Source organism: Aethalodelphis obliquidens, unplaced genomic scaffold (assembly GCF_003676395.1).
Source record: "Aethalodelphis obliquidens isolate GAN/ISIS:26980383/991018 unplaced genomic scaffold, ASM367639v1 scaffold12, whole genome shotgun sequence".
Taxonomy (NCBI): Eukaryota; Metazoa; Chordata; class Mammalia; order Artiodactyla; family Delphinidae; genus Aethalodelphis; species Aethalodelphis obliquidens.
Window position 1 is genome coordinate 29,020,922 of NW_020837956.1, and position 22,886 is coordinate 29,043,807.

Genomic DNA, 22,886 nt, shown 5'->3' on the forward strand with positions numbered 1-22,886 from the left:
CTCCATTTGCTGCCTCCCACTCCCTTAGAGCCAGGGAGCCCTCCCTCCCTCTGAGTTTCAGGGGTCTTGCAATGCTTTTTGATGCTGTTGCCATTTGTGAGTCCTCTGTGGGGTTAGAGTAATGGGGCATCAGCCCTTGCTAATCTCCCTCTATAGATTATTGAAATCATTAAGCCGTCAGAGCCTCTCTCTTCCCTCCTTCTAATAACTCATGAGTTGTTTGAGGACAGGAGCTGTGTTTTAGTGACCTCAGCCTCCCTGAATTTCATGAACCGACAGCTCAAGCCATTCTCCACCTGCTGCAGAACCAGCACATTGCTGAAATTCTGCTTCAATAAGGAAACACTCAGGCCAACACATCACTCTAAGTCTGGCCAACAGCTCTGCTAAACAAACTTCTCAGGTTAAAGAACTTCTGCTTTTCTAGTGGCTTTGATGCTTTCTGTATTCATGTTTTCTTTTTAAGAACCCATTCAGCTCCCAGCCCCGAGAGCCATGCTTTGTTACTGACGCGCATGCCACACAACCTTGTTTGAGGCGCAACTTTGTTGGATCCTGATGGAACGCTGGGGGTTCCCTCCTACAAAGTAGACCCTGCCAACAATCAGTAAAGGGAAGCCGGTTTGTCCAAGGAGAGCACAGGTGTTTTATAAGCAGGGCAGTTGGTGTTCAGGTGTCAGCCGACGCTGATGAGCCCGATAGAGGGGGCCCAGGTCGAGGAGAGATGGGGGCAGCTTTTGCTGGATCGAACTCTTGGCTCGGTGCAAGGCTGGAGTCCTCTGGCTTCTCTTTTGGGTTTTTGTGGCCACGCCCCAGAGCCCCTAGTGCCAGAGTGTCCGGGGGCAGGCCTGAGTGTGACTCTTATCACTTTATCATTGGCAGCAGTGCTCCTGAATCTGCTGGCACTGGAGCTGTGAGATTCCCACAACTCAGCGTGCCCTGGAGAAAAAGGACCCGTCTGAGCACTCTGTTCTTCTTCTTGGAGGCTGCGTGTCCCTTGAAATTAGATTCCCTTTGTTTATTTTCTCATAGCCTTAGTGATGGGTTCCTGCTGACTTAGAGAGAAGCTATGTATCCTGTGGAGAAGGGAGAGAAGGGCTGTTTTTTTAATCCAAATTTGGGGAAGTCTCCATGGCCCCCAGCTCTCTGGGGGGCCGGGACAGAGCTCAGCTCCTGTCCATCGCTAGAGGCTACTCGCCACTGGGGAGGCTCGGGACAGGAGGGTGAGCTCTGAGGTGCTGGCCGAGGTGACCGGGGCCTGGCCTGAGAACAGAGCTTGGCTCCACGGCCTGCCCTCTGGAAGCCAGTTTGACTCATCCGCTGGGCTGGTCCATGCGTCAGCATCCAACTTGGGCTCTGTTGGCATGTCTGCTGGAATGCTTTCTCTCTCAGCCCTTTTTAACATTCAGACCTCACTCATGGAGACATGGCCTGTGTGACCTCTTCTAGAAAGTTTTCCCTGACTCCCTCTACCCAGTGTAATTCAATTCTGCAATCATATTGTGGCCTTATTATATGTCATCCTACTCCTCTCCCTCCTTTGGCCTCCAGCAATATCTTCCATGTGGATTCCCCAGCCGAGCTTCTACTTTACTCTGATGAGTGAGTGTTGTCTCTCCAGTGAGAGTGGGGCCTGAGGGGGCAGAGACCGTGCCTCATTCAGCGCTGATCATCCCGGGCACTTAGCACCTCACAGGAGCTTACGGACGGTCCAAGGGCCACCCCCACTATAAAAGTTCCTGTTGCTTCCAGGTCAAATTTATCACTCTGCCCTTTGTGTCTGCTTCTCTGTGTAGATGTCTCCCTAACACTCATACACCAGGGCACTTATCTGTTTACAGGTTTCTCTCCTTCTAATAATTTATGAAGCATTTGAGGACAGAGACTGCATTCTAAATCATCTTAGCATCCCTGTATTTTTTATGAACTGACAGATCAAACCATATTCCACAAGCATGGGAACCACCAGGCCGCTGAAGTTCTGTTTCAGTAGAGGAACTCCCAGGCCAACACATCATTCTGAGCCCAGTCAGCTGTGTCACCAAACAGACTCCACTGGCTGGACTAGTAGGTGGTGTGGAATTTGCTCTCCTGCCTCTTAGGGCCTGGCTGAGCTCTGCTCCTTCTGGGAAGCACAAGTGAGCTCTTCCAGGTGGAACAGAAACAAATGTACCCCCAAAATCTGCCTCCTGAGCCTTCCAAGGCATCCACGTCCCACCTTGCTGCCTGGGCTGTCGGAAGCACTGAAGGAGGAGGGGGGTATGCAGGTGCCCAGCCTGATATGTGACCCACGGTAGGTGCTAAATGGAGGCTGACTGCCTTTGTCTCCATCTTGAGGGCAACAAATGAGAACATGCGGCCATTGGCCCCTGTGGGTTATGATTTAACGTTGAGGCAAGCAGTGAAGTGTCGTCTAGCTTAGCAAACTGATCTCATCACGGTGTTTGCTGGGGTCTGGAGTTGGTGGATTTCCTTTCTTTGGTCGCTCTGCATTCTCCCTTCTTTGGTCCTTGGATGTTCCACTTAAGCCCTGGACATGTGTGGTCTGGGCGAATCTTGCCTCTCTGTCTGGACTATGAGTTCCTGAAGGCCGAGACCCTTGCCAATTTCCAGGGCCCCAGGCACAGTGCCTGGCCCAGGACAGTGTCTTGGACAAGTGTGGGGTGAAGGTCACCGGCGCTGATCTAGTGGGCTATCTCGTGTCCCCTAAGTTTGTCTTCCCGAGTTTCCCTCAGTCAGGAGCTTCCCACACTCCAGATGACGTAAGTGGGGTTGGCCGGAGCGTGTGGGGATGCGGCGGCATCACCGTACTTCCACGGAGCGGTGGCACTGCACACAGAGCAGTGGCCTGGAGGGCCTCGCCCACGTGGCCGACAAGGAGCTTCCTGACTTCTAAAGACCCACTGACCTCTGGCCAGCTCAGGCTGCTCCCCAGATCTCTGGCAGAGCTGAGTTTGTTCTGGGCTTTCTAGAATGCGCCTCCCATCAGCCTTCCCACAGCTCACAAGAGCATTTGAAGTGGGGAGCGAGTTAAGCTGATACCCGCTGTAGCTCAGGGCCTAGTGGGGCCTCGTGGGGTCACAGGCCCACTATGTGACCAGCCACACGGCTGACATGCAGGGGGACCAGAGCAGCTTGTGATTCCCAGGAGGAGAGAGCTCAGGTCCAGGGCCTGGGCCCTGACGGACGATTGTTATTGCAATGTGTGTGCACTTGAATGACATCATGCTAGGGAGTGCAGGAATTTTTTTTGTCAGTCTTTTAACACAAGTTTATGTTTTTCAGACCTTAAAGCTGCAGGTCATTTTTTACATTTGCTATTGAGAGCAGATGTGACTGATTCCTATCGGGTTCTACTGAAAAACGGTGGGTTGCAGAAGGTCAAATACAGAATGCCTTTCAATCTCCATTATTATTTCCTCCACTCAGTGGCCTCAGCAGGAAGCCCATGCTGGGGAATGGTGGCCTTCTGAAATTTCTAGGCCTCCTAGCCCCAGCCCCTGACCATTGGTGACCCCCATGCTGTGAACCACATCTAGCCTCAGCTGTCAGCCAGGGGCAGAGAGCCTGGGCTCGGTGGCAGGAGATCTAATGCTCTCCGGGTCTCAGTTTCCCCATCTGTACAATGGGAGTGTGGGTTGGGAGATAGTGACAAATGTTGTGATATCCTCATGACACTGCCATTCTTTAGTTTTGTAACTCTTGGGTTTGGAGAGGCCCAGATGGAGAACTGTGTCTTTGGCACTGCTATGCATTGCTCCAGGGATTTGGGGAAGTTCAGGGAGGTGCAGGTTGAGTTGGCTGGGGGGACAGGTTTGCTGTCCCCTAGAAGAGCATTGTGAGGTGTGTCTTCTAGGTTCATATCCATCACTGGGGTCGTGTGCCAGCTCTTGAGGGCAGCTCTGTTTCACAGGCTGCTTTTATGGGAAAACTTCCATCCCACACTTGGGAAAAATTCACTACCTCCAAAATCAAATTCTCTTCCTCTTGGAAGCGCTGGGGGCGAGGGCGGGCTTGGTTAGGGGCAGGCCCAGTTCAAGGCCCCTGTTTGGTGTCCACAGTTGAGGTGAACACTGACCTCCTTAAGAAACTGAGTTCTGGATCCTGATGCAAAGGAGGTGGAAAAGGTCCCAAATCTCCGAAGATGACCCTTAAGGAGACTGCAGCCCCCAAACAGAAAGACCGCATTTGCTTCCGAGAGCAGAGTCAAACCTGTGCCAGGCCGGGGTGCCAGAGGCAGCACCAGCTGATTCCCTCCTTGAGCTGCTGCCACGACAATGTAATGAGGTAATTGTGGCATTCCAGGGAAGGCCTTTTGATTCGGACAGCATGTATGGCAACGAACAAGCCCCAGGGACATTAACTTTCTGACCACCAGGGCTTCGGTGCTGCCACGGGAATTAATTCATGCATTCATTCATCCACCCATGGGTTGATCGATTGATCCATCCACCCCCCCCACCCCCTCATCCACCCGTGTATCCATTTATTTAGCAGGATTTTCTGGAGCATTTTCTTGTGTCTTTCTCTCACTAGAGATATAAAGAGGGACGAAACAGTCTCTGCCCTTGAGCTCAGAGCGAGCCAATGAAAGAATGCAGCTGGAAGTGGTGCAGGCAATGAGGGCGATGGAACAGAAGTATAGCTCCACGTGTAACCTGGAGCGGAAAGCGATCGGAATGCCGCAGGCCCAGAGGGAGAGAGAGAGCTGGGAAGGAGCGGGATTCCAAGGAGGCAATGGAGACGCAGTGGCGGCAGGAGGCTGCTGGGTTCAAGGGCACTAGTGACTTTTCTGTCCTCCTTCCAGCAGTGCCCGCATTTGTGGTACGAGGTGCGGCCACCGTTGTGTTGTGTGCCGTTGAAAGGGGCGGGCATTCAGGGGTGTGTGTGTGTGTGTGTGTGTGTGTGTTTGTGTACATGTGCGTAGCAAGTGGGAAGGCTTGGGGCCTCAAGGCAGCACTTGAGAATTTGAGCATTTGGAAGAAAAGTGGTTGGCATTAAAGGAGATTCTATATTACTTGTCTCACTCACTTTCTTTTCTTATAGTGTATATTCTTCTGAAGAAAATTATCCCTCCCTTTGACTCGGGAACATCCTTTTGCCCACAATGCATGTTCTGGGGAACGTGGTGCACAGTGGCTACTCAGAAAGATTTGCTGCCTAGATGAGGCCGGTTGTGTTTTCCCAGCTGCTGGGATCTCAGCACAGAGGCAGGAACAGGAGTCCCGGGATTAACCAGCTTTGTCAGCGGCGGCAGGAACGGCAGAGCGTTCATCTTGTCTCACACTCGTTAGTCTCCTTCTCTAACTGGGACCCTGAGAGCCACCTGACAGCTGAGGCCAGAGCTGCTTGTCCTCTTTCCAGCTCGTGCCAGGAATACTGTTCTTCTAGCTGTTTCTATCTACATCTCAACAGCGGCAATCCTGAGACTGGGCCGCCACGGCTATAAAACCGTCCCTGTCACACCTGTCTTTCCCCTGCCTCACAGGCACCGTGTGGGGACCAGATGACCTCGTGGGATGCGCTCTGAGAAGGTATGAGGTCCAGCCTGTGCACTCAACCTGGCGTGCGGCATGTGAGTTACAAAGAGGTAAATGTTTTGGCAGAAAGCAGGCCCTTCATTTTCCGCGGGGAACCTTCTCCAGACACCTCCGGTTGGCCCCACTTTAATGAGGGTGCAACAGTTTCTAGCGCAGGGCTCCAAGCAGAGGGAGGCCAAAGGGAGTCCTTCCTCAGGTCTCATGGGAAATTTGGCAAGCAGTATTAATAAAGGCATCTTTTTTTTTTTCCTTTCTTCAATGTAAAATGCCAGGTTACGGTTGGCTAGAGCGTTGTAGCATTGGAGCCAGTTAATCTTCTGAGTCCATAATTTTTATGGGCACCGCGGGAGCTGCCCTGGCTTTTTGTTTCCAGCAGTGGGATATCAGGATTTGTATCCTACGGTATATCCAAAGAATAATTCTCCTTTCCTTTGATGTTCCTTGGACATCTTGAGGCACTTAGGGGTGCATTCTCAGGGAAGGTTGAAGGACAGGGTTGCAGGGCCTTCATTATGTTATTAAAATAGATCCAGCGAAGGATTTCTCGAGCGGAACGCTGCATCGCTAAGTGGAAGGCTGTTCAGAAGGCACTCCTTGCCCTGACTTCTTGAACCAAGAGCTCTATTTTATTGCAGTTTGGGCAGCAGTAAGATGCTTTGCAGCCCATGTCATGGGTTCACAGTTGGAGGTTAACATGGACAGTTTTTCCTGACATTTAGAAAATCGTATCTTAATGAAATGTAGTTTGGATTAAAAAAGACCCCACCCAAACATTGTCTGTTCATAACTTTGAAATTTGTTAAACAAAACCGCTGTTCCTTCGGGGTGATTGTAACATTTGAAGTAGCATCTCTTCCTTGGTCTTTGCTCACCCATCCAGCCAGCGCAGCCCAGCCAACGAGATTTTCCTGGGGGCTACTTCCCATCGCATAGTTCTGGTCAAAGGGCTTCAGTGGCTCCCCACTATATCCAGAAGAAAGTACCGTTAGTCAAATCAGGCAGACCCTCCTGACCAGCCCCGTGAGCACTTCCAACCCCATCTACCAGGTGGGGAGCCTCCTGCAGCCCCAGGGGTCTCTTTATTGTCCCCCTAACACACCGGGTGCTTCTCAGCCCTCTCATCTCTGTTCCTGCTGTTACCTTTCCCAGCATTTCTCCTCTGCCATGCCCTCACCTCCACCCATTTTCATCCAGCTCACTCCCTTGTCCAGAACAAGTCTCACCCCTCTCGAAAAGCCTTCTCTGATCATCTCAGCCCCATGTGTTTCCCTTCCTCCTTCCTGATTTTACGCTGACATTACAGAGAGGCAATCGGAGTATTGGGAAGGGTCACACAGCCCTGGGTTTGAAGCTTGCTGTGTGACCTCAGGTGACATTCTCTTGCTCTTGGCAGGTGGGGACTCGTCTCATATCCTCCACAGTGCCTTGCACAGGGTGGATCGAGAGACACTCAGCTCAAGTTCCTGAGTGGGTGAACGATTGCATGGAAGGAAGCCTGACGGGCTTCCAGGTGCAGGGCCCAGGAGGCCGACACATCACAGCCAGGCCCATGGAGGCTAAGCCAGTGCACTCAGGCCTTGTGTCAATAGAGCTGACTGAAGCCTCTCGCCTCTCTTTCCTGGATGGCAGCCAGGGCCCTCAGAGCCCCCGCAGGACTGACAGTAGGGAAGAAGCTGGCTCCAAAGCATGGCCTAGCCCTGGGGGCTCAAAAACATGGTAGCAGTGAGCCTAGCTGGGACCCTCTTAACCAGCTGATCTAACAGTCTTGCCCGCATAAAACCATCTAAGAGTACTAGGGTTGTATGAGGGACTTCAGCTCTTTGCAAAGGGGCGGGTAGCAGGACATTTAAGAGACGAGGGAGAATGGAGTCAAGGGCAGGAGGGCACAGGGAGGCTGGGCGGCCAGGGTTGGTGGCTGGGCTGCGGCTCTGGTGGGCGGACAGAGGGGAAAAGAGCTGGGGGAGTGACCTGCACCTTGTCTGCACAGTCTCGTTCTGACGAGCTAGGCGGTCCCTCACCAGGTGTCATGTTGAAGGTCCTATTCAAATCCAATCTCAATGCCGCCCTCCAAGCCTTCCCAGATCCTTCACTCAGAGGCGTTTGCCCTGAGTCATGCTGTCCTCTCTGGGCTTTTCCTCGCGTTCACATGGTGCCTGTCGCCCTCACCAAATGCCAGGACTCAGAGGCAGATGCCCTATCTAACGCACTTCTGCCTCTATCACCCTCCTACCTAGCAACATGGATGCAGAATCTACTGTGTTCCAGGTACTGTACTAAGTACTCGACATGGATTTTCTCATTCAATCTTTACAAGACATGCAGGAGGTAGGTAGTATTTTCAGCCCTATTTCATAAACAAGAAATCTGAGGCTGAGAGGTTGACCGATTTGCCTCATGTCATGCAGTCTATTATGAAAAGGAGCTGGGATGTGAACCCAGCCTGGCTCTGGGATTTTCACGCCCACCCACTGTGCAATCCTGTGTCGCGCTGTAGCTAGAGGCACCCCACAAATGGCAGTTGTTTTACCGTAACTGTTGTTATTGTAATGATTTCAATATTGATGCCAATGGTATGCTACTACTTCCTGCTATGGCCACGACTACTGCTGCTGCTACAGGACCCACAGCCAGGACGACTGCTCTCACTTCCCCCTGGCTGGGCTAGGGCCTCTTGGAGGGCAAGGATCAGGGAATTCATCCTTCGTTCCCATTCTTTCCCTCTGCCGAGAGAGCATGGTTGCAGGCGTGGGCTCTGGAGCCAGGTTCCTGGCTCTGTCACTCACTAGCTGTGCAACACGGGGCAGGTTACTTACTCTTTCTGTGTCTCCATTTCCTCCCTGTAAATGGTGGTCATACTGGCACGTCTGCCTCACAGGGTTGCTGTGAGCATGGAGCGAGTTACTACACATTGAACAGACTGCGAACAACAGCTGGCACACAGCAAGAGCTCCATGGGGTGCCCCTTTCATTCTCCTTCCTTCTCCTCTGCCTCCTGCACCTTTTCTCAGCAGGTTCTCATCAATTCTTACTGGGGAGAAGCATCAGGAGCGGTGAGCGATGTGCCTGAGGGGTTGTCTGGGGACCTGGGAACACAGGGGCGTGAGGACAGCAGCTTTTTCAGAAACCGCCCCTGAGAAGCCAGTGCATGCTTTGGGCAAGCAGCTCTGAGCTTGGCCATGACGGAGAATCCAAGGCCATTTCCTGGAGACCCTGAGGTGGGGTGCTGGTTGCATCCTTGGGTTATTGGAGGAGCTCCTTCTTGAACTAGATAGGGAGGAGAAATAGCGCTGGGAGGGCTGGGGATGCTCCCACGTAAGCCGAGTGAGGGCAAGTGAAGACAGGTGACTGAGCGCGGAGGATGGAGAGGGGGCCCTGACTCTCGGCAGCAGGGGATCAGAGGGAAGATTAGGGGGTGTTTCCTGAAGGTTTCAGGGCTGCAGCGGCAGTATTCCACAAGCAGATGGAAAAACAGGCCAGGCACGGTGTCCCCGATCCCCTGCGGAGAGACGAGCTTGCCCCTCTCAACCCTTCTGACACTTGCAATCTCTCTTGCCTCTGTGGCAGGACCAAGGGTTTGACGTCAGAGGGAGCTGGGTTCTAAATCATGGCTCTTTCACCCCAGCGGTGCGATCACAGGGTCTCAGGCAAGTGCTCACGTTTCTTTGATCCTCAGTTTTTTTCTTCAGTAAAAACGGGAACAACAACACATACTTCATAGGGTTTCTGTAAGGATTAAATGACACGATATTTGTAAAGACTGTTTTGCATAGAAGACCCTAAATAGAGGTATTTTTTTATCCTCTGACACTGGTTCTCAATGTATGGTCCCCAAGCTGGCAGTACCAGCATCATGCAGGAATTTACCTGTTGTGCAGATATTCAGGCTCCATCCCCCACCTACAGAAGCTAAAATCTGGGGTGGAGCCAGCACCCTAGGCTTTGATGAGCCCTCCAGGTGATTTAAGGCCGGGAACCACGGATCTGACACGGGCCCAGGGAGAAAGGAGAGAATCCATGGGAGGCTGCTTGGCACAGAGGCTCAGCACAGTCGGTGCTCAGTGTCTGACAGCTGTCCATCTTCCCTCCTACCTGGGCAAGAGTCTTACCCGAAGAGGTTAATGCTACTGCAGACCTCCAAGAGGTGAAAGGGCCTTGTTCCCCTGGAGGATAGACACATTATGACGGCTTCATTTGATTAAAAGGGGATGTTGATCATTAGTTATGACCCAAATTTCTTCTCTCCCCAGCAATCACTCAAAGTGTTCCCAGATGCTCAGGGGGCTGTTGGTTACCTGGGAACACAACATCCCTTTATAACGAGGTTGCTCAGGCTGAGGGAGACGCTCAGGGAAGTCTAGCGGCCTCCCCGCACCCTCGGGCCTGCCCTGCGTTTGATGGAGTGAGTGATGGAAGGGAAACATACGCATTCCAGATTGGACCCGCCAGAGCGGGGCTTGGAGTGGCCGCCTGCTTCCAGCGGCAGCCATGGGAAGGGGGGGCAGCTCTGCAAGTATTTGTTGTTCCCGTGGGGCTAATTATTGACTTTTAGAGGCAAGTAGCCGCCCCAAGTTCGGTTAGCACTGTTGTTCGTTACTGCATAATTAAGAGGAAGGGGGAGCAGCCTTGGTGGGGAGCAGGCAGAGGGAAGGTCAGATGCAAATAACTCCAACACTTCTGTCTCAGAACACGGGGCAACAGTGGCCTCGCATATTCAGCTCCGGGCACAGGGCTGGCGGGGGGAGGGCTGGCGGGGGGAAGCCTCCATTGCTAGCTTGGAGAGGAGGAAGCAGTCCTGCCTTAGGTGAATTTGGGCGTCTTCAAAGGATTGCTGCCCCACTTGCCCTAAGGCAGGTTTAATTTTGAAAGAAGAATGAGCTTTGCTTCCGAGCTCAGGCTGCAGACTGGAATCTTCCATCTGCAGCAAGATGGGATGAGCCTCCCAAGGCCTCTGATGATATGATGATGATGTTTAAAGGAAATTCACTGATGGTGGGAGGTGGCAGGGCCCCAGTGGCATGGGAAGAGAGGCAGGGTTTGCTCAGCCCTGACCAGGATCCCGAAGGGGGTCAGGGCACGGGGCCACTGAGGGTTTAAGGCCTCTGCCGGACCAGCTGCAAGGGTGGGAGATAGGAGGCCGGAAAACTGAGTTTTCTTGAAGGGTGTGGTTACGACAGCTCTTTCTTGCCAGGAGCTAATGTGTCCTAAGCCCTTTGCGCCTCCTGCTTAAGCCCAGACAGCCTTAGGCCCTGAACCGTGGGGGAGGGACTGAAGCCAGATGACCTGCAGTGGTGGGAGCCCTGGGGGAAGGGTGAACAGGTGAAGGAGATGGGAAGGGCAAGGGGAACATTAACCTTGTGAGCCATTCCCCTGTGTTGTAGGGCTTGGAAGTTTCCAGAAATCTTTGATTTGAAGACCGATTGAGAACAGAACAGGGGTATGTAAAGCCTTGGCCTGGGAGTCCAGGGCCTGGAGTGCTAACTGAGCTCTGCCATCAACTGGCTCTGGGACCTTGAGGAAGTTCCTGCCATTTCAAGGCCTTACAGCCTCACCTGTAGAAGCAAGGAGGGGGATGAGTATACCTAAGGACCAGTTGGAAAAGGCTGGCTCCTGGCCTACACCATTCAGTAGAGAAAATGGAATTGTGTATTTTTTTCTCTTTGCTCATAACGCTTCCCTCTCCCTCGGTTTCACCGGTGGGTGGGAGGTAAGTGTGAAACAAGAGGCATGGGTGCCCAGGCCTGTTGATGTCTGGAAAACAAACTGTCCCAGGCTGAAGGAGAGTTTTGATTCAGCCATTACCTTTTTTGGGGGTGTGGGGGTGCTAGTGAGGAGGCAGAGGTGGAGAGGTCCAAACTGCAGGTGAACCCAGTTCATTCATTCCACAGAGACAGGCTCGTGATGGACCCAGTGAAGTCCGTTAACTCTTTCCTTGCTGGGTGAGGCTTAACTGCCTTTAAAACATCAACATCTCAAAACAAGGGGTCATGATTTGCGCACCAGGGCGTTTTCCTCAGCAGAATTTATTGTCTGAGAGATGCCATAAAAGGTTTCCCAGACTCTGGACCCCTCTTGCCTCTCAAGCCTCTTTTCTAGTCCTTTCCATAAGAATTTTGCTTTCAGGTTTCATTTGTTTGCTTTTTCTTCTGCATGGCTAATTATTTTTGGAGCTTTGTGGTATAAAAAGAGCTTCATATAAATAGGAGCGTCAAGGAGTTTGTACAGTAATTTGGCTTTCTCTCTCTTTTTTTTAATTTTTAAATTAGATTTTCTCTTCCCCTAATAAAAGCATCAGATGTTCCTAAGGGATTGGTGGTTTATTTCTCTCATGTCCAGATGTCCTGAGCCAGTGAGAGGAGTAGGAATGTCACCCATCAGTGGACGTGGGAGGAGGTGGTCACCAAGTCTCCCCACTAAGGCGGGGCTCTAGCTCAAAAGGCTGCCTTTCTTTTCCACGGGTTTTAGATGGTGCTTTCGGTAAAATGGTCAAACAGTCTCTGCAGGACTCTCGGCTGTAAGTGGAAGCCCATCATTACACAGCTAGATTAATTTGAGAGTTTCTTTTTAACCTAAATAAAAAATCCAGCATGTCATATTGCAGTGGGGAAGAATATTTCTTTTCAGGAGAAGAAATGAAACGGTCTGATTGTGGGAGACAGTGGGACAGACTCATGACCTGATCCTGGGGGACTCTGAGCTTTGAACTTGAGTCTTCTGGTCAGTTTGCTGGTGTGGGCTGTGTCCATGGTGTGGTTGGTGGGCCAAGGACACCCCACTGCCCTTCACACCCCTGCTTTCTCCCCACTATCCCAGGGTCAAGCCTGATAAGTACAAGGCTCTTCTTTCTAACGGGTCTGCGGTTTTGCTCCTGCTAAATTTCTAATGGGGCCTGTTTTTAAGTCAGAAGTTCAGTTCTATAGGACAGCAGCCCTGTCCAACAGACATATAATGGGAGCCACAGATGCAATTTAAAATTTTCTAGTAGCCCCATTAAAAAGAAACAGGTGAAATCAATTTTAACAATATATTTTATTTAACCCAATATATCCAAAATATTATCAAGTTGACATGTAATCTGTACCAAACGTTAACAAGATATTTTATATTCTTTTCTGGTACTCAGCCTTCAAAATCCAGTGTGTGTTTTATACTTAGAGCACTTTTCAACTCAAATGCAAAATTTTTCTTGGCAACACCTGATCTGTAGGTAGAGGTCATACAATTGAGTGTTGAAGAAGGAGATTCACATACCCCAATTGTTCCAAATATAGCTAAACGTTTTCTGATGACTCGAGTATCAGTTTTTAATTTTGAATTAATTAAAATAAAATGAGAAGTCCAACTCCCCAATCACAGCAGCCATTCAAGTGCTTCCTAGCCACATGTGGCTGGTAGCTGGACTGGGTGGTACAGATATAGGACATCACGCTATAGGCACCAAAGCAAACATACGATTTGGGGCTGGAAGAGGCCAGCTGTGGGAAGGGCTACACAGAGCCCTCCTTCTACTCCTTGGTGTAGCTGCAACGGTGATTCTGAGTTTGTGCCTTACTGCCCAGTGCTCTCTGTGTTGCTAGCAGGCCAGAGTCCTGTTCCTGGGGCCTTCATTCTCTTGTGTGCAATCATTAATTCACACATTCATAAGATTAGGTACTAGGTATTTCGCTGGGTTAAACAGAAGAGTCTGAGTTCACTGAAACACTGGAGGGGCCTGACAGTATGTAAGCAAATGAATAAGCAAGACCATATCAGATAGTGATGATTACAACAAAGAATAAGTGATAGTAAGTGCAGACAATCCAGTGGGTGGGCAGGTGGAGTAGAAATGTCTAGAGTATGGTCAGGGGGGCCTCCCTGAGGATGGGCTACGGGAACTGAGGCTGAGGGGAAGTGAAGGTCTGCAGGCATGGTCATACCAGTCAGAGGGAGAAGTCACAGTACACAGGCCAGGGGGCACAGAGACAGTGTCCAGAATACATGCAGGAAGCTGCTGTCTGAGTCCCTGATGCAGGGGCCCACGGAGCAGGTGAAGGACAGGCTGGTTGGACTGGGGGACCGGCTCTCCTTGGCCTGAAGGCCCAGCCTCCACCGCGAGCCCATCCCATTCCTCCCGTAGCGCTTGTTTGTTGACGGGTTATCATGGCAACAGGGGAAGACAGAAAAAGTTAATTATCAACAGAATAAAATGGAATAATTTGGACTTTGGTTTAAAATTAATTAAACTTCTGTCTCTGGTGTTTCTCTCAGGTCCTGGCTCTTTTCTTCAGCCTCGGGGCATCTCTGTGTTTCTTGCCTCATAGAATAAGGTAACTTAAAAATAAACTTGCCCCCCAGCTTTAGAAAAACTTACGATTTCTGTTTCCCACATAGATCGCATGTTGAGGGAAGACCCGTTCTCCTGGGAGTTGAGGGGTCAGAGGGCCTTGCAACCCAGCCGCTGCTCACGCAGGGCCTGGAGGGGGAAGGGCTGTGAAGAGCACATGTTGTCATCATCGCTTTGTTTTTAAAACCCCAATCAAGACCCTCCAGTGTACAACGTTGCCAGCTGAGCGTTCAGAACGTCCCAGAGATGAGGAAGGAGGCCTAAGGAAGAGGTTTTTCCAAGATGCTAATTATTGCTGCGTGCGACACTCGGAACTTTGATTGTGCTCACAGCCAAGCACGAAACTCAGAATGGAAGGCTCAGTCCAGCCCTGGAGCTCGCCCGTCCTCTGTGACTTGGGAGAAAGATAATGTGGCCACACACGTTCAGAAAGTGAGATGCTGGGACTTCCCTGGTGGCGCAGTGGTTAAGAATCCGCCTGCCAATGCAGGGGACACGGGTTCGATCCCTGGTCTGGGAAGATCCCACATGCCGCAGAGCAGCTAAGCTCATGTGCCACAACTACTGAAGCCTGTGCGCCTAGAGCCCATGCTCTGCAACAAGAGAGGCCACTGCAATGAGAAGCCCGCGCACCACAATGAAGAGTGGCCCCCGCTCGCCGCAACTGGAGAAAGCCCGTGCACAGCAACGAAGACCCAATGCAGCCAAAAATAAACAAATAAAATAAATTAATGAAAAAATAAACTGAAATGCTGGTCCGAGGTAGCTGGTTCATTTGTTCATTTATTCACTTGTTAAACAAATACCTATTGCATGTCTACTACCTGCTGGGTGCTGCTCAGGCCCTGAGCATAGAGCAGTAAGCAACGCAGCCACAGCTCCCAGTCCTCCGCGGGGCCTTTGTTTTACTTGGGCGGATAGTAGGATATAAATTCAGTGTGTACGGTCTATTAAATATCAGTACGGACGCTGATGGAAAATAAAACAAGGTGGTGACTGGGGAGTGTTGGTGTGTGTATGGGGTTCGGTTTCAGGTGGGATGGCCAGAGACAGCCTCACTGAGAAGTTGACATTTGAGTCAAGATCTAAAGGAAAAGAGTGTGTGAGTCTCGGAGTCTCCGAGGAAAGAGAGTACCAGGAAGAGAGAGCCGTAAGGCAGGATACGCCTGGTGTGTTGAAGGAACAGCAAAGAAGTGGATGTAGCTAGAAGGGCACGAGCAGGAGGTGAGTTCAGAGCGGTGCTAGGTGCTAGGTGGGGTGGCGGGCAGATTGTCTAGGGCTGTGTAAGGAGGTCAGCTTTGAGTGAATGAAATGGAGGTCTCTGACCAGAGGGTGACATGATCTGCCTTGGGTTTTTAAAAAATCACTTTGGCGGAAACAGGGGGCCCCGGCAACAGGTGTGGTAATCCAGGTGGGAGATGACGGTGGCCCGCTCTGCGGTGGTGAGCAGTGGAGGTCACACAAAGCTGTCAGTCTGGGCACAGTTAGAAGGTTGAGTTGATACCATTTGTTGTTGGATTAGATCTCGGGTGTGGGAGAGAGGGGTCAAGGCCGACCTCAGGACTTGTGACTTGTGTACTAGGGTTCTAAGAAACAGAACCATTAAGACGTGAAGGAATTGGCTCACAGGATTATGGAGGCTGGCAAATCCAAAATCTGCAGGTAGGCCATCAAGCTAACGGCCTAGGGAAGAACTGATGATGCAGTTCAAGCCTGAAGGTCACCTGCTGGCAGAATTTTCTCTTGCTTGGGGCAGGTCTGTTTTTATTCTGTTCAGGCATTCAGCTGAGGCCCACCCACCTTAGGGAGGGCAATCTGCTTCACTCAACATCCACTGACTTAAAGACTAATCTCACCCAAAACACACCTTCACAGGAACACGCAGAATAATGTTTGAGCCTATAACTGGGCGCTGTGGTCCAGCCAAGTTGACACATAAAATTAACCCTCCTAGCTTGGCAGCTAGAGGAGTGGTGTTGCTGTTTACTGAGAAGGGCAAGGCTTCAGGAGCACAGGTGTGGCTGGCTAGGCAGGGACATGTTAAGATTAAGATGCCATTAGACTCCCAGGCGTCCAAGTAGGCAGCTGGTTAGTTGGGTCTGGATTTCAGCAAAGAGGACCAGGCAGAGGATAGGTATTTGTAAGTCATCAACTCTCAGAGATGGCATTTAACTAACTAATTAATTTATTAATTAATCCATTTATTTATTTTTGGCTGCACTGGGTCTTCGTTGCTGTGCGCGGGCTTTCTTTAGTTGCAGCGAGCGGGGGTTACTCTTCGTTGCAGTGCGTGGGCTTCTCATTGCGGTGGCTTCTCTTGTTGCGGAGCACGGGCTGTAGGCGTGCGGGCTTCAGTAGTTGTGGCACGTGGGCTTAGTAGTTGCGGCTCGTGGGCTCTAGAGCACAGGCTCAGTAGTTGTGGCACATGAACTTAGTTGCTCCGCGGCATGTGGGATCTTCCCGGACTAGGGCTCGAACCCGTGTCCCCTGCATTGGCAGGCGGATTTTTAACCACTGCGCCACCAGGGAAGTCCCTCAGAGATGGCTTTTAAAGCTAGCAGGAAGGAAGTCACTGAGGAAGGAAGCTAGAAGGAAAAGTTCTTGTGGGCAACCTTCTTATCAGGAGCATCGTGCCCCAGGCCCACCTGCCTGGCCAGCGGAGGCTGTGCGGCGTCAGCCCCTGGGCCCTCTGTGTCCGTCGAGCTCTGCCAGAGAGGGCGGCTGGAGAGGTTGTGTTAGTCCTGGGATCACTGGGGGGGGGGTTCAGGAGGGAAGCTCTAAGAACCCACACTCCAGTTTCAGATGCTCCAGGCCTCAGCCCTGAGATGGGGCCGGGGGCTCTCAGTCTGATGGATTCCTTCACTCAACACCCTCTTACTGAGTACCAGCTCCACTTCAGGTTTGCTCTCTTCCAGGGATGCACACACACTGTCTGGTGGGGCAGACATGGAAATGTGAGTGAACCAGGGGGGCAAAAAGCGTGGGGCTGGGCCAGAGGAAGGACAGATTGCTCACTGTCATCTGGCTAAGAGCCCAGCGCCCTCCTTGCAGCTGGGCTCTGCTGCTGCTGCCCCCCGCCGCCATCCACCCCTCGTCACTGCCTCTCCTGCAGCACGCACGTCCACCTTCTGGCTAAGGGCTCTGCACCAGGCACCTGGACCCACCCGCCAGCAGCGCCTGGAGTGGAGGCTACGGCCTGGGCGCCAGAGACCTTCGGATGCTCTGATCCCCAACTCGGGCCATGCCTCCTGGTAATCGCGTCCCTGCGTCTCCAGCCCAAAGCCGTGTGCTAACTCCCAAACTTGGCACAGCTGGGAGCTTTGTCACCACGTTCAGCAGTTCTCTCTCAGGCTGTGCCCAGCATCACATGCCTAGGCATCTCCACCCCAAATGCCTATGCCCTCCTTCCCAGACTGGACCGTCATCTTGCTCACATTTCAAGGGTAATTTAATCCATCTGGCCCTGATTCGTGTACCCCAAGGGTGCCTGATGGAGACTCAGATATCGAGATTTCCCCTGCAACTGGTTCCAAGCAGCCCCCAAGTGAGCCTCAAAGCGGGGGCCCTCGTGTTTTCTGGGTGAGAGGCTTCCTACCCACTGGCAAACGCAGCGGCCTTGTAGGGAAGGTGAGCTCTAGTTGCTGGGAATGCCGCGGCCCAGAAGAGTTCCCCAGTCGGCGAGAGTGGGATTCAGGGCTGCGGATGGGCCCTGAGTCGGCGGCGCAGAGGGGACGGGGCGGGGCGGGGAAAGCAGTCTGGCGTATGCCTGGCTTCATTCTTGGTGGCATGTGCCTTCCTCTGGCCCTGCTGGCCGCTCTTCAGCATGCGGTCTCTTATGCTGGTCCCCTGGGGCGAGGAGGATGATGGAGAAGACCCAGCACTGCGGGCCCAGCCCAAGCTCCGGGACTTTGCCTGCCACCAGCGAGGCTGCCGCCTGCGCTATCCACCAGGCGAGCACCTGCTGTGCAAAACCCCAACAGGCTCCTGGGCAAGCCTCTCTCCCTGCCACCCCTGCACTTGAATCCAGCGAACAGCTACAGGGCAGCTAACCAGTGACCTTGAGCTGAGGTGGAGTATTCCGTGGCCAAAGCCCTAGGGGTTCTGGGTCCCCTTCATCCGTTACATTGGGTTCAATCAGCCACTCATAATCACTCACTCTTTCCGCAACCTGGCTCCACCCGAAGCTGGAGTCCTGGGACATCTCAGAGCACCCGGTGGCTGTGAAGGCGCAGATGACATGCTCTTCTAGTGATGTCATGTCAAGTGGCAGAGACACTAGACTAAGCTGGGTTTACGTGATGGCGGATCTGGGATGACAGGAAGGGGCTGTGAGATACCAAAGGATCTTCGCGTAACATTCACTGGGACCGAATGACTGAGGAGCATGCAGTTTGGATTTGAACATTTTGCCACTTGGTGTGGGTCTGAGGGGTGCTTCCTAAACATGGGAGGAGGCTGACTGAGGAGGGGTTTGCCCTCATGACCTGAAAAAAATTTAAAGTCTATACTTTGCTTATGTTTGTGCAGGCTTGAACATTTTCTTTGTTATTTTATTGTCTGCTGGCTTATTTACACATTAAAAATAAATAGCACATGAAGTCATTTCTGTGCCCACTGTGCAAAGTTTGAATTCTGATCTAACTTTGGATGAATAAGGATACACTTTGGAAGAATCTGTCCGCGTGCATACAAACAATGGATCTGCTAATGAGCATGGTTCAGTCTGCTCAGTAGTCAGACACTCTGTTCTCCATCTGACCTCCGCCCCACCGCATCACCCGTACATATTGGTAATGCTTTATCCACCCTCTTCCAACAAGTCCTGGTCAATCGGTTTTGAACCATAAAAGTCAGAACTGCTGTCCCTTATGTGGCAGATTTTGTCTTATGCATGAATAATTCCCAGAGGTTCTCTGCCAGCCATCCTGTGTAATTTGTCTCATGGACTGGTGGAAATATTTTGGGGGATGTCTGGAATATGGGTCCGAGAAGGCGGGAACAGCACCTGTCTTGTTCGTTTTACCCTGAATGCCCAGCATGTGTTGGGGCTCCGGACTGGTTGAATCAACGCCAGGAGAATATGTGACTTTCCTCCCAGGGTGCGGCTTCATTTATCCCAAGACTTAGCCTGAGTTGTGCTCCTTTTTCTTGGAACTGATGCCAAAAACTCTGCCCCTGTGCACTGGTGCTGAATTGAATCTCGGAGACAGAGTTTTGGGTGAAGTAGAAAAGAATAGCTTTATTACTTTGCCAGACAAAGGGGCACACAGCAAGTTCCTGCCCTTGAAAACTGTGTGTCCCAACCTGGGAGGACTTGGTGAGCAGTTTTATAGCAATATTTAAGGGTGGGGTTGCTGATGAGATTAAGGTGTGTGCAGGGCCTGCGCTCCTTTATTCTGGCCTCAGGTGGTCTCCTAATCTTGATGGGCTTCTCTGGTTCCTTTAATCTGGAATGAAGAATACTAACACCTTTCAATTGTTGGGGGTTTTTTAGTTCTGTAAAGAGCTCAAAGATATTGTTATGTGTATCCCTGAGGTGGAACCAGGACCCTGTCCCAAGACTACACTATTGTTTTGTTTTTTGTTTTTTTTTTTGCGGTACGCGGGCCTCTCACTGCTGTGGCCTCTCCCGTTGTGGAGCACAGGCGCCGGACGTGCAGGCTCAGCGCCCACGGCCCACGGGCCCAGCCGCTCCGCAGCATGTGGGATCTTCCCGGACCGGGGCACGAACCCGCATTCCCTGCATCGGCAGGCAGACTCTCAACCACTGCGCCACCAGGGAAGCCCTAATCAAAGATTTTTAAGTCAGTTACACACCAAGAAGGAATGATTTGCTAAGGAAATGCAGCAGAGGGAAACAATGTATAACGGTATTATCAGTGGCTTTTATCTTAATTCCAAGGTTCTGGGGGCTGGGAATTTGGGAATAATACCACTGGGTGCCAACTGGGGTAGTGTTGTTGGGTTTGGGGGCCCAGTCTTGTTATATCTCAAAGAATTGTACTGCCAATGGCGGCATTTCATGGATAAGTAGGTACCGGTGGTAGAAGGCATTAGGGTTTTCAAGAAATTCTTAAAATTCTCCCCTCCTCTCTTCTCTCAGTTAGAGCTAGCTTTCTCTGGATCTCTGTGCCTTGCCTACAAAATGCCAGAGACTGTTCTTGGGACAGAGACCCACCCTGCCCCCACTTTGTAGCCATTCCAGTCCTTACTTCTAGGTAAGGAACACACTGGACATCCCATGGATAAAGTGGTTGTGTCTCAACTTTTGTATACCTTTCTGGTCCTCTTTGACATTATTCTGGAGTTTACCTCTTTCTAATGAATAAGATCTGCTTTCAGAAGTTGCTCACTCTCCTTAGGAAAAGCGTTAAGTGGCTGTGCTCCTCTCTCCTGTAGGCGTGAAGCGGCAGCCCACCTTGGGGAATTCTCCATCACCAAGGCGGGTGGGCGTGGTGGGTTCTTTCAGGGCCTCTCTCTTGCCTCAGAAATCACATCAGTGTCCTGGCAGTCAGCACGTCAGAGGCCCAGTTTGTACAGACAACAGCTTTCCTCCCCCCGCCCCCCGCCCCGGAGTCAGAGGGTGCCCCTCCCTGCAGCATCCCCCTCGGTGCTCTGCTGTTTCTTCCCAACAGGGTGTGGTCCTCCATTTCCAAGAACTCCCTCTCCAGCCACCCAGGAGGGAGGCTCCAGATAAACGAGCAGCCTTCTGACACCAACCAGACTCATTTCCTACCCTTCCCCTTATGATGCCGGGACAGGGCATGCTCCGGGCTCCCTTACAAGCCTGTGGGTAACCCACCAGCCAGGCAAATGCCCACCTGTGGAATTGGGTGATTGTGTAATTGCAGATAGTACTTTCTCTACAGGATTTTTAGTTTTTAAACATGACGCTCTCTAAGGCTGGAGTGCTTGGAGAGTGAGTGGAATCATGATCTCCTAGATCCTGACTGTTGAGGGAGGGGTAATCATTATATCCCCATCTCCAGCAGCTGGAGAAACCAGAAAGGGGTAAGGCCAGGGCCAGAAGAGCAGCAGAATGTTCCTCAGACTCTGGACAACCTGAGAGTCCTTTTGAAAGGTCCAGCCCCTCCATCTGGGCTTCCCTGGGGGAGGGTGGCTATGTGGGCAGGGTGTGGAGAAGAAATGAAGCCTGGTGAGCTTCTCACACCCATGACCAAACTCTTCTCCTCTTTGAGCAGAGGTTTCTCCTAGAGCAAGGGAGATTGTATTTCTTTGAACCAAGGAAACTGGGGAGACCATGAGGCTTGCGCAGCAGAGTTTCCACGGTGAGCCGAATCCTGGGACCGGACTGGAGGGTGGCTGCCCTCCCAACGAGAGCTGACCTTGCACCTGCAGAGTCAGCCTCGTAGCAACCACTGACTCCGCCATTCCAGTGCCTGGCTGAGTGCTGGCTTTTCCGAGGAAGACTTTAAAGGAGGGAGGGAGTTTGGCAGAGTCCTGGCAATGAGGCGGTTCAGTCCCCACAGGTGGGCAAGGGTCCCTGTAGGAGTTTCCTTGCTCTGCCCTTACAGAAGAGAGACCATTGTCCTGTCTGTGGGCCCATCTGCTTTAAACTCTTTCAAATGCCCTGCAAAGTCATAACGTATTTTAAAAAGTTTTAAAAGCCAATGGGATTCAGTGAAAAGAAGTCTTCCAAATGTGGTGAGAGGCTGTCCATCTTGCCGAATGGATGTTTACATCTTGTGGTGTGAACAGGCAGTGCCGTCACAAATGCCCAAACCACTTCCTTGGCTGGCGGGCACCTAAATTCTCCGCCAGCCGGGCCACTGGATACGATCCTCTGAGCCTATCTCGTGTTTGACCTCAGCATCCCCCTGCTTCCCCCTCAGGCTTTCCCAGCAGCCTGAACTTTCCCACATTTCCCTCCTGGGAGGTTCCAGCTCGGCTCGCTGGATTGCTGGGATTCAGATGGCACGTGGGGGTGAACTGGCCAAGGTCGTGGGGCTGGGGGTGTGTCTGGACTTGAGCTCCATGGTCCCTGACTCCAGGCCTGGCACACAGAGGATGTTCAGAATATGTACCAGCTCAAGTGGGTGGAGAAACCCAATTAGGAGATACGAAGTCTCCCACATCCACCTGGTTCTCAGGGAGGCTGTGCGGTAAGTTGGGTAATGCTCACTTGTCACAGACGCCTGTCAGGACGTTTGGCAATGCGGGAAGGGGCCGAAGGAGATGCCAGTGGAGCAAAGAGGGGAGCCCAGGGCCATGAGAAAGATTCAATGAGAGAACAGGAGAACAATGCCTGCAGCACAGTAAGGGTTACAAGAGTGTTGCCCTACAATAGAGATCTGGAGTGAGACAGAGCTGGGTTTAAGTGTGAGCTCCGTTTCTCACCAGCTGTGGACCTGGTACATTGCATACCCCTCCTGCACCTCGAATTTGCCATCTACGTGGTGGGACTAATAATCACGACCCTTCCTACCCCAAATCTGGGTACTGAGCTCAACAGGACCTAATGAACATTTGTGACTCAAATGCTATGCATACTGAGGAATAATAAACCTACTCTCCTTCTGATGATTGTCAATTCAAATATATGGTTGGCCCAGGAAGCTGTGGGCCTCACTCCTGAGTTTTCTGGGCACCAGTTTTCCCCACTTCCATCATCTCTTCTCATCCCTGAACTTTCCTCTTCTGTATTTGTCCCGAGAGCTAAAATTACTATTATTCACTATTACTTCCTCAAGCGCTTCCAGAGTGTCTCTGTGGGAGGAGAGCTTTCATCATGGGGCAAAGGCAGAAAGGAGAGGTGGTGGCTGGATGGAGTATCGGTCCCCTCTGCAGGGAGAGAGATGTCAAGTGCTACTGGGGGGCGGTGGTCCTGGTGTTTTGACACATGTCAGGTTTTGATTCCGGAAGGTGCACGTCAGAGCAGTGGGACGTGTTTGGATAAATCAGAACAAGTCTGAATCTGAACTGTTTCTTACACCGAACAATGGGGCATCTCTTCTTCTGTCATTCTTGTTTCACGTCTGCCTGCTCACCAGGGCCGGAACATCCAG

The 22,886-nt window shown here is 51.7% G+C and overlaps 1 long non-coding RNA gene across 1 annotated transcript; it reads right to left on the minus strand.

Annotated features, from left to right (window-relative positions):
* Window positions 1–6,907: 6,907 nt before the first annotated feature.
* On the minus strand, window positions 6,908–19,127 carry LOC113624147 (uncharacterized). The gene is made up of 3 exons (XR_003434243.1): window positions 19,016–19,127; window positions 11,020–11,025; window positions 6,908–6,917 (listed from the first exon to the last, which is right to left on the minus strand). It is a non-coding gene; the product is annotated as an uncharacterized LOC113624147 (long non-coding RNA).
* Window positions 19,128–22,886: the final 3,759 nt, after the last annotated feature.